Raw genomic sequence first — 12,424 nt, 5'->3', positions numbered from 1 at the left:
AAACAAATTAAGAAAACAAAAAAATCCTAAATAAGTATAGTCACTAATAAAATTTAAAACCACTTTTATTGGCAATCTGTTTATTGCTCCGACGTCAATTTTTTAAATCTGGCCTAATTACACTGAGCGCGGTAAATCCACGTGCCACTCCGACCGCTTTTATTACCAACACAGCTATAGTGATGGTAATATAATATCTGGTGTGTGTGTTTTTGTCATATCATCCACTAGCGAATTATGAATGAAAAGACTTACTGACAATGGTGGTGATTTTAAAAACTCCGGCGTGGACGCATTGATGATTTACGGTAAAAATAATATTGTAACAGGCCTGTATAGTCCGTGAATTAGGAGTGTAAAACGAAAAAATCTTATCCGCTGATAAGATTTAATTGTATCGGAGTTTTGTAGGTCAATACACTTAAAATTGCCCTATACTAGAATTACGTTACGGGTTACGTAGGTTTATATTATATATATACTTGGTTTTTAGTGTACTAAAATAATATTATAAACTTACATTGTTATACATTTTCGATGTTGTTAGGTAATCACTTTGTATTATTCACTTTTTCGAAGGAAAAAAGTTTATCGACCTGTTGCAAAAGATAAAACAATGATATTACGTCTATGTATAATATGAGTTAATTAATTTATTATATTTAACTGTAAAAATTACAATTTTAGAAAAATCGTTGAATTCGTTTTAAACTTTACTCAAATCCTATGTAGAGTTTTAAAATGTTAAAGTACAAACAATTTAGAATTATATTGAATATTATTCGATGTTAAGTAGATTAAAGTTAGTAGGGGATATAATTGAAAACCATTAAAATCAGGATAACTCGCGAGGGTAGTCGACGACTCATTTTAAATGCAATTGGTAAGTTCAATATTTTTTTTTCTCAGCAAAGAGAGTATTGGCACAAGAAAAGGTTAATTAGAGAAGCAGCTGGACTACACCCGATTTATCTGGAGGTGGTCTTAAGAGACTAAACAAAGATGACAATAACAATAAATAATGGTTAATAACCGGGCGACTAGGTATGAAAAAGTACAACGTTTTAATAATAAAATATATGAAATATATAAAATATATATACATAGTATATACACTGGCCGTCGAGTGTCGACACGACCACATCAACAATAAGCAATATAAACCCGATTATAACTTCATGGTTGGTGTGAACGGGGGAGTGGAACGGTTGGTCTTTAATTATATTTATATCCCGCAAAGCAGGTTATTATTAATTATTATACGGTATTATATTAACTGCGGAAAAAAATTAAACGCTAATTCGGAACGATGTTTCATCGTGAAAAGCGACTAAGTGTACACAATTAATTATCTCGGCGAAACCGTTAACCGAAATAATAATAATTTAACGTCACATCGGTAAAATATCATAGAAAATTACAATAAATGAATAAGCAATATACAAACGTATTACAGAATATCAATATCATGTACAATTTTTAGATATTATTATATAAATTTATATATATTTTTTTTTCACTGTGGGCGGAGTGACTGGGATGGTAGCGTTTTCGCTGGTGGTGGCGTCGACGGCGTACCTTTTGGTATTTAATCAACAATCAATTTAGACAGCGCGGGGCGGATACACTCGTGAAAACAGACGACGTTGTCCCAACAAATTTGATTTACTTGAAACGCGCCCGCGTTCGTCGTCGCTGATTAAAAGCGATATTTATTTTAGCCTGCAGAGTGCAATGGGTGGGTGGGCAATCGGGTGAGCGGTGGCGAATTAATTCAATTATAGTTACACCTACCCGACCATACGTGCGGTTAAAAGTTTTATTTTTTTTTTGATATATTTTTGTTGAAACATTTATTTTGTGAAATAAAGAAATGTCGCCCTTATAGAGCCAGGGTCTTGTACAGTCCAATTATTATTACATCCAAGGCTCCTCGGTACACACTCAGTGGCCGATCGTGTATACACTTCATAATCTCGTGTATACATGCACACACGCGCACAATTATCAAGTTGTTGATTACTATATATATATATGTGTGTGTGTGTGTGTGTGTGTGTTTATGTGCAGTGTACGAGGGGGATTTAAGCAGCTGCAGCAGGGAATGACAAAGAGGCGGTGTAGGAGTAGACGTTGTGTATATAATTATTTGTTCCTTGTGCGCACACATTTTTGTGGAACATTAGACGCGACGTCATAAAGGCTTCCCGTATAGAACCGAGTTTATTTCATCCGCCGTTTTTAAGTCGTTCACCTCTCTATCACCGTTCCTTTCATTCCGTGTCCTAACATCAGCAGCACGTGACATTTTTCACTATTTTAATATGATATATATATATGTATGTATGTATGTAGTATGTATATCATGATATTATTTTATTCTATACTCGCTGTATGCGTATCTATGTGTTTATACCGAACAATGGTATGCAAAATAATTATAAAACAAATATGTGTAGTACATAAAATAATATAATAATATAATAACATAAAATGTGTAGTTGTGTCGCGTAATCCGAACAGAATTGTTCGCATAGATTCCATGGTTCTTGCGGCATGTCGTACGTATTGTGCGATAGCGAAATAAAAGTGAAGGTGCACTACGGTGACTATATACTTCCACGAAACGCTTTTAATATTCGTCAAATTCGTATTTATACGCACAGGGTCAACTGCGTGGAGTAAACGACCCGAAATGTGATTAAAAAAATTTAAGTTAAATGAGGTGCAACGGCGACGACAACGCAGTAGTCTAAAAGTTTTAGTGAAAAGAAAAATCAAAAAAAAAACAACTACCCAAAGCCATAAAGCGGTGGTCTAACTTTTTAAGCGCCAACTCAAAGGTTTTGCATTACTTATGTACATTATAATGCACCCTATCCAGCGGATTACGACAGTATTTCGTTTAAAACAAAGAGCGTATCATATTATTGTCGTTGACGACGTCATTCGCGGCTTTTCGTATAAACCTACGCAAGAAAATGTCGATAGTAAACGAACTAACGATTGGTGACAAGGATTAGCATCAATGGTGGTAAGTTTATTACGTATACACCTACGATCTGCATCTACTCGGACCATGCGGGTATTGTGTGGGATGATTGCCGCACCCAAGTCAATAACTTTCCTGCAGGATTTTCTAAAGGATTAGACGAGGGGTTGGTGGGGTCTGCCCCGGAGCCGTAACTACATATAATATCGTTTACCGAAATGTGAAAATAATTTTTTACCAAACTCCATGTTCACCGAATGGGATTCACGGACATGGTTATAAGAACACGGCAGAGAGTGATAGAGAGCCGGTCCGGCGGCGGCGTTATGGTTGGTCCCTCGGGTGTCGTTCAGCACTAGCCCAGAGTCACTAAAGCGGCCATCTTTTTATTTTTTAATGGACTTTATACATTTTTCATCGGTATATACGTACTTACGCAATTACATATGTTTTTTTTATACCGGACGACGGTTGCATACTTGCGTGTGATGCCGAAATATTTTCGATTGGTCTATGCAATTTATGCAGGTAAGACACAATACGTGATTATATTCGTCTTACATATTATTATCACTAGTTAGAATATTATTTTAAATATTTAGTTTAAAAATGAAAATTATTAGATTATTTGATTTAATAAGATTAACCAGTATTTTTTGTACATACATGAATAATTATTTAAATTAATTATTAAAATATATATATAGGTACTTATATATATATTTATTATTCTGTCAAAAAAAAATAACAATTAAATGAATACTTTTTTAAAAATAGCACTCTGAATGGATAATTTTAACATTATTTTGTAGTCAGAACGTCGACAAAATGAGTTATAGATTAATTGAATTCATATTTTAAAACAAAATTTTCTATTTTGTCAATTCATTTTCTAGTATTATATTATGTTAAACACATACCACACTCTAATTTATTTAAACAATTTTGGGTGTTATTATGAATCATTCATATAATTTCTCAAAATTATGTACATGAGTTAACGTTTTATTGTGGTTGATATAATAAAGCACGCAGCTGAATTAACTAATACATATTTAACATCGTAAATTTCGAGTTAAATGGACTAGGTCCTTAATTTTTGTGTGTGATAACAGAACGAACATCGTTACAAAATAACGCAAAATAATCACATCCGAAATATAATAATCATTATCAATATGAGTGTTGATATTTCACTAATTTTAACTATTCACATTACTTATAGTTTTATGTGGTTTTGAAATACAAAAATGTATTCGAGTGTATATTATACACGTCAATACTGTTTAATAATGTGTATTATGAAATGGAAAACACCCGTATGAATTGTATTTTTCTTAGCATAATATTTTGAAGATTTTTGTTTTAATACTCAAAAGTTATCTCTGTTCAGCTTAAATTTTTTCTACATTCCTGGTAAAATGTTTATTCGGTCAAATACTTTTAAAACTCAATAACGTCTAAGCTGGGTTCGAAAGTTTAGAGCTAACCGCTGTCACACACATCCTTTGCAGTAAGCTCGTGCTGCACAACCTTTTCTCTGATATATACGGGCGTTAAACTTCAAAACATATTCTATTTCAGACATGCACATTTGTATTATATATAAATTAAATGTATTTATGTGAAATTAAATTAAAAGCATTTTTTTTTCACTAAAAGTTATATATGATATTATTTTAACTTATGTGACCAAACATATAAAATATATTAGATATCATAAAATCGACGTTACGATTTTTGACAGTGCATATTATGAACAGTGTAAAATATGAAAATAAATCCATCGATAACGTCAAATCATGCAAAATCCAAGAGCATATTAATAATAAACAGAAGGTTTTGTTAAACGGACCATTAACCAATGACCGAAAAATGGCATTGTCCAATTTAAATTCACAATATATTTAAAATATAATAATCGAGAGGGATTAGTCGACCCTAAATCACATTAATTATTATATTTACGCCCTCATAACTAAAAAAAACCACACTACTCACACACATACATATATATAAATGCACAATTCACATATTTATAATTATTATAATGATATATATTTTATCATGGTATCGAATTCACGTTTATTATACACAGCATATATATTTATATTTATATATTATACATTACAAGTAGTCTTTCTAAAAATATCTATTGTGAAAAAGTAGCAGTAAAATATAAGTTTTCATAGCTTTTTCCGGAAATTTTTTTCACATTTTTTTGTTATATTAATTACCTTTCGCGCGCAGCGTTCAAAGCGAGACCTTCTTTTGTATATATTATAATTTCTAAGTAAAGGAAAGCAAGTGTAATTTTTTAGTTTTTTTTTTCGTTGTGCACTTAACGCATTCTCTGTAGAATGACGGTAAACGATGGTGTGCGTAGTTGTCATTGTATATAGTCATCGTTAAATTTTACGGTAATTATAAAATATTTACATAATTCAAGAGTGCTGCTCAGCTATACACACACCCACATACACACAAAATTTAACATGTGATGTTCCTTTTTAAAATGTTTAATAATACATCACATTTTTTTGTTATTATATAATTAATGAGTTTTAATTATTCTTTCTATATTTCCGCACCGAGGGGGGCGAATGGTAGATTTTCGACATCCTCGGAAATTTTCTAGAACACCCGCGTTTCACTGCACGCAACAGACATAATTTATATTTCAGGTTGCCATTGGATACTATACATGGATACGTTACACAGCAGTTTAAGATTTTCAGCAAACCCCTATTTCGGACACTGAATTCAACGAGTCTATTGGATTCTATATTGCGGGTGAGTTGTATATGCTCTTTGCTATCCGATCAGCCAAGCTCCATTAATACCAACGCGCAAAACGTCACCCAAAGGCTACGAGGCTACTTTCAATGGCCATTTTTCAAAATAAAGAAAGAAATAGTGAAAAAAAATCAATGAGGATAATATAAAGTACGCTATACCTAAAAATACAAAAAGATACCAAGTTTTGCACTATATTTTGTAAATATCACGTTTTCGTTTACAAATATTAGCATATACCGGGGCATATACAAGTAAGTTAAATCATAACTTTAATCAAAACTTAGAACTTTTATCATGTATTTCTTTTTTTTTATATTATAGAATACACAGCCGTTATATAATATGTAAGACTTTCATTAATGCTCATTGTAGCGATTAAATTTATGAAAATAAATAAAAATCGTGACTATCGTTATATTATGGCTAATAATAAAATATAATAAAATAATACCATTTAAAAGTACTCAGGTTTTAACACGTAATACTACATTTTGTATGCTTATTTTAAACTCCAATCACACTGGCATTGAGTATACCTATACGAGTATATCGTCTGTCAAATACAGAGTCAAACATATAGTTCGAGAGTAGGAAGTATTGTTTTTATACGTCAAGAATAATTTAATTTTGAACGCGTGAAAGGGGAAGTTTAAAGTTTCGATATAAACAAGTTTAAGTGACGAGTAATTTAGTAAGCACGTAAACATATTGTTGGTAAACTTGTAATCCCTATAGTAGGTATAGTAAAAACCATACGTCCTGTCTTTTAGATAAAAGAGAGGAAATGTACATTTTGAATCAAATTTGTTATTAAAGAATCTTAAGAATGATTAACAATTTTTAAAGAAGATACAATAATAATCATAAAAATGACTTTTTTTTTTAATGAAACTATATATATTTTGTATACAGCTATTAATATTCAACAGTTAATAGCCTACGATTGACGATACTAGTATAATGTTACTTGAACCAATTTGATTTATTATGTTAAAACATCGAATTACTGAATAATAGGAAACTTGCGTATGTGTACGATAATTGTATCTGTCAGATGGAAATGGCTCGATAACCAAAATGTTATTAAATTACGAGTTTATGATGTTGGGAATGACAGTATTAATGGATTATGTACTGGCTATGACCATAAACCGAATATCGATGTAATTAATTTCTCAGATTATGTTTAATATTGAACTTGCCGTTGCTGCATATGCAAATTGAATAATTGCATTGTGCCCTAATAAAAGAAAATACATTTACTTTGTTTTGGTATTTTACAACGTCCATCTTTGGTACAGCAGTCAGTAACAATGTTTCCAAATATAAAAAAATGTCCTTTATTTACAAAAATCGAATTCCTGGTTGACATATTATCGAATAATGATTTAATTTTAAAACATAAATATTGTAAATATTATATTATACTAATATAACAATATATTATTATAACTCATGTTATATGTATATTAACATGACAAAAAGACTATATAATATGTACCCGATGGAATAATAAACATTTATAAATACAAACTGTGAATTATTTTAATGGAAATTAGATACCCTCAAATTATTAGCGCAACAATGTCATCAGTAACAATATATAATAATATATATACTTATCTTACATAAGAATACACTTGAGATCACTGCGCCGGGCCGCAGTTGTATATATATCGAGATGACACTATATTAGTTTTACGCAAAAATGGACCATACACATTTCGCAACAAAGTATATCTAACAAAAAGGTATTTAAAGTCCAACGAATCCTTTATATATACCATCAGTACTGCAGGTTCCTCGTGGGATCTGGGTCACTATATTATGAGCTACATTCTAAAGTCCACTATGGTATATACGCACAACAAAACCTAATATGTTCGACCGTTGTACAAAATATATATACCTAACCTATACTGCATTAATGACTCTGCCTCTAGTGTATTCCCAGCTGATAGCTGTATACGTGCTTTTTATTTTGTTTGTTAATACCGTTTTAGCTTTATATACGTATACAGTCCCAGGGAACACACTACGCCATAGTCGGATAGTCGGTGCTAAAGGGAGTTTTTCTCAACATAGATATCAACATCGACTTGTTATAGAATACAATATATTTAATATTGCACGATCAAAATTCAAAACAGTAATAATAATTATAATAATAAAAATAATAAAATATTATCGATTTTTTGTTGTTTAATGTGTATATGTTTTTAATTTTGTTTTTAATTGGATATGAATATTTTTTTTTAGTTACAGTTTGTGGTCAATCGCTTGGATTATAACCGGATTTCCAAGATATCGGACGTGACGAACCAAAGTGAACTCTCCTCTCAACTACTATAATATCATCTAATAATTTCACACACTGGACCAAACCTTAAGCAATAATACTTAATAACTTTGAATAGAACGAAAAAAAAACTTTGTGCCTACTACAGGTTTTTTATAATATATTATAGTATACATATGTATAAGTATAAGTATATACACGATAATATTATTATACGTAGAGTCAATTTCGGAAAACCACAAAACTATATTACCTATCGATTTCCTGAACACAAAGCATCATCTTCTGGCTGTTATGTGGAACGACATGAAGTTTATAGATTAAAAAAAAATAATAGTATTATTGTACTTACACTTAGCTAGGGAGTGGAGAAATTTTTTGAAAGGAATCGGTTTCGTAAAACTATTTTAGAACGTTTTCAATAAATAAAAATAATAATAATAAATAAGTAGAAAAAAATATACGGGTAGGTAAACCACTATATTCTCGTAGTTTATATGCATTTTACGCACCCCCGGGACATAGGGATACCCAATTTTCTGTTCGTTCTCGCAGATATTTTAGTAAAATATAAAAATCGGTTTAGCCAAACAAAATGTATGTGATGGTTTTATACAAAGTACATATTATATAATAAACAAATATAATTTTCTTTTCCTCATAAAATAAAATAAATACATTTTGTGTTAGTTGGTGATAATAAAACAAATATACAAAACACCGTTGACGCAATAAATCGTGGTAATCAGGAAATACAATATGTACGAGAACAATACAAAAAAGATACTCCTACTAGACATGACATTGAACTGAAAACAATCGAATTTTAATTGATTACAAAATATATGATCCAATGTGGAAAGTACGAAACAATTAATTAATCTTGCAAAATGTTCATATATTTATTGTTAAAGGTATTAGCAAAACGAGTTTTGATGAAAGCCGATGAAGTTCGTAACACATTTTGTAAATTATTAATCAAGTATTTGGTAACTGAAAACTGTTTAAATTCGACTAATTCAATTTATATCCCTAGTGTTGAACCTTACTTGCAATAATAAAATTAGGAATAAAAGTTTGTGTAACTATAAATACGAAGAACAACTTATTTGTATTGCGCTTCTATGTTATTTAATTTTGTAACAAACGCGGAAACATTTTTTTAGTTGAAAATTATAGAATACATAATTTTTCTAACAACTTATTAATAAAAATTTAATTTTATGAAAGTAAAGTCGTTTTTATCGAAACAAATAAAACTTTTCATGACTTGGTTCTTAACAAATTGTTTAATATACTGATGAAGTTAAACAATGTTTACATTTTTCTTTATAACTGTTTTGAGTATGTTATACAATATATATTACAATTTATTATTTTTTTTTATTTTATATACATTAAATAAAAGTTTTACCTTATAATAAAATGTTTTATGTACAAAAACATATTTTTATATAAGTTTTTAAATATTAATTAGATTGAATTTGTTATTAAAATTGATCTTTTAGAAAAGTAAATTTATTTTTATTTTTTATCACATTTTGGATCCAACATTTTAAAAGTTATTCATTTTTCAAAAAATATTATCCGTTTATTTTACTTGGCATTTTCTTATTAAATTTTACCTACTTCTAATTGATTGGTTCATGGTTGATTACAAATTACTTAAGTGCCAAACTATAAACTTACATTCTCAGAAAAAAATACTTTTTTGAGAATAAAATGTATTTTTTACACCATTGATTTTTAGATTTTTATTTTATTAAAGTTTATTTTTTCGAAATATCAACATATTCATTCATCAAATCACATAAAATTAAAAATCAATGATAATTGATATCGTTACAATTTCTTTGTGTATGTACTTTAAAAGCTCGTAAAAAACGGTTTAAGCAAAAAATATCATATTTAAAAAAAAATCATGATATTATGTTTTGAATGGTTTATGTGGAGACTATTCATTGTTTTTCAAAATATTTTTAAACTTTTAATATTAATTAATTTTTTCAAAATGTATTCAACATTTTCATAAAAAAAATAATATTTTTATACCAAGAAAAATATCCAGAAGGCTTATTAATATAATATTATTACGGATTAATTATTTTCTAAATTATATTATTAAGTAAAAATAAATGTTGTATACTGAATTATAATCGTATCAACACAATATAGGATTATAATATTTATTAACTAGATATATTATATTATTATATACAATAAATTTAAAAATATTCCTAGTTTTCTCATAACGATAACAAATAATAGCAATAATCGTAGTCGTCCTTACCGTGGTCACAGTGAAGATGCCAACCAAGAGGCCAATATGTCTCTGGTCCCGCGATCCTTGTGATATGTTTTCGCAGCTTCTCCCGTGACAAATATTTTCTGATAACGGTATCGACGACGGTAACAATTAAGGTAAGTAAATATTAATATATACCGTGCGGATAGTGTTATGGAATAATGTGGAGACAAACGTCGGAAAACGCATGTGAAGCGAATCTCACGTGCTGGTCTGTCGCGAACGAGAAGAAAAAAATCACATCGAATTCGCGGTTGAATCGATGTTTTTCGTCGAGTGGAGGCGAAAAATAAATCAAAACACCGGTCGACGAAAAAGACTACGACGACGACTGCGCCGACAGACGCGGAAGTGACGACGTGTTTGTGCGGCCGAGCTGACTGAACTGATCGTCGAGCGTACCGTAGCGGTAATGCGCGAGGCGCTCGCGAGAGAGTACGACGGCGGCGGCTACCGACAACAACGACGCGCACACTATCGCGGCGGCGGTGGCGGTGTAGGGCAGATGGACGGTCGGGCGGGCGGTGCAGCGGCAGCAGCTGCCTCGCAACGACGACGACGACGACGACGACGACGGTGGTGGCGGCGGTAACGACGGCGGTTGAAGACGACGGCCGCCGCCGCCTCCTTTCTCCTGGGCTCGTGTCGTCGTCGTCGTCGTCGTCGTCGTTACCAGTACACCGTCGAAGCTGTACGGAAAAAAACGCGCGTTCTCCGGGGGGGCATCGTACACCCGCCGCCCGTCAGTGTTGCCACGACGGGAGCGCGTTGTCGTCGGCGGTCGTCGGCCCCCGTCGACCGTGATATAATACATTATTACGACTCTCCGGCGGCGCAGCATCCGGACCCCGCGAGATCGGCGGTTGAGGTTGGACGGGGCCACGGGGGGGGGAAAGACCTTAAAGCGGCTAAGCCATCAAAACTCGCGAACCCCTCGAGAGCACCAACGCCACCCCTCATCATCACTTTGCCAACCGTGTATATAGAGCTCTGCGCGCGACTCGCAGTCCTTATCATTATCATGTTATTCTATATACACATACATACGTATGATTGTACGCGGTGGCGTAACTTTGGCATTTTGGCCCGCGAGCGACAATTTCAAAGGCTCGAGCGTTGGGCGACCGCTGCACAACCGACGAAATCGGAGTGAACTGCAATTCTTGTTCCCTTTGATTCTAACTAAGACGTATAGTGTCAGTATACTGAACATTTTTTAACTTCGGAACACATATATACGAGTAGAATGGTTTAATAGAAATGTCGTAGAGTGGGCGACGGTTTAAGACACATTTTTTTGTTCAATTAAAAATATTGTATTCGTCCAGAATACAAAACAACAACAAAGAAAAATCAATAACTAGCCATAATATAAATATTTCAATACACAATATCAATAATGGTGTCCCTAATCTAATATAAGTGTTGGAAACCGGGTGCCGCTGAACTCCCCTTTGATCCGTCTCCCGTACTTCCTATTATAGTTACGCCACTGCACAGATCATCATAATGTATTATGTATGGCGGCCGAATGCTGGCTGATGGTAGTCGATATTATTGCGTTATTATTGTTCCCATTATCCGGCGGAATATCGCAGCAGCGAATAACAATTTATTACGCACGTGCATGTATACGATGTATACGATAATATTATCCGAACGTCGTCGTGACATCGTATAACAATATTCCCAGCCCGTTCCGTGTAATGCGTCTGCAGGGTATATATTCCTCTGTATATATTATATAGGTGTACAACACTGCGCATAGGTGTACTCCTCTACTTACGAGACAGTCGGACGGCTATTTCGCCCTTGAATATTCGTATGTCGTAGCCGGTAAAATCGGTGTGAAAATATCGTGTAGAACACTCGGTCCCGCGCCGCAATGTAAATTGCTCGTTTACGAATCAACTCGTCGTCGTCACACGCATCTGTGAAATATACAATATTAATACAAACGTATGTACTGTGATGTATTAGAGTATTATAATAATATAGATGTATGTATTTAAATAATTATAATGAATAA

The 12,424-nt window shown here is 32.4% G+C and overlaps 1 protein-coding gene across 2 annotated transcripts in view; it reads right to left on the bottom strand.

Moving 5' to 3' along the window:
* Positions 1-10,816, bottom strand: part of LOC113555851 (SLIT and NTRK-like protein 5) — a 34,179-nt gene extending 23,363 nt beyond the window's left edge. The window contains exons 1-2 of one of the 2 annotated variants that reach the window (XM_026960415.1): positions 10,381-10,816; positions 521-596 (exon numbers count right to left, since the gene is read on the bottom strand). The gene's annotated coding sequence lies outside the window, so the exon portion shown is untranslated. The remainder of the gene's footprint in view (positions 1-520; positions 597-10,380) is intronic. The other variant, XM_026960414.1, reaches the window with a different exon arrangement.
* Positions 10,817-12,424: the final 1,608 nt, after the last annotated feature.

Source organism: Rhopalosiphum maidis, chromosome 3 (assembly GCF_003676215.2).
Source record: "Rhopalosiphum maidis isolate BTI-1 chromosome 3, ASM367621v3, whole genome shotgun sequence".
In the NCBI taxonomy this organism is placed as follows: Eukaryota; Metazoa; Arthropoda; class Insecta; order Hemiptera; family Aphididae; genus Rhopalosiphum; species Rhopalosiphum maidis.
This window is presented reverse-complemented; position numbering and strand designations above follow the sequence as displayed.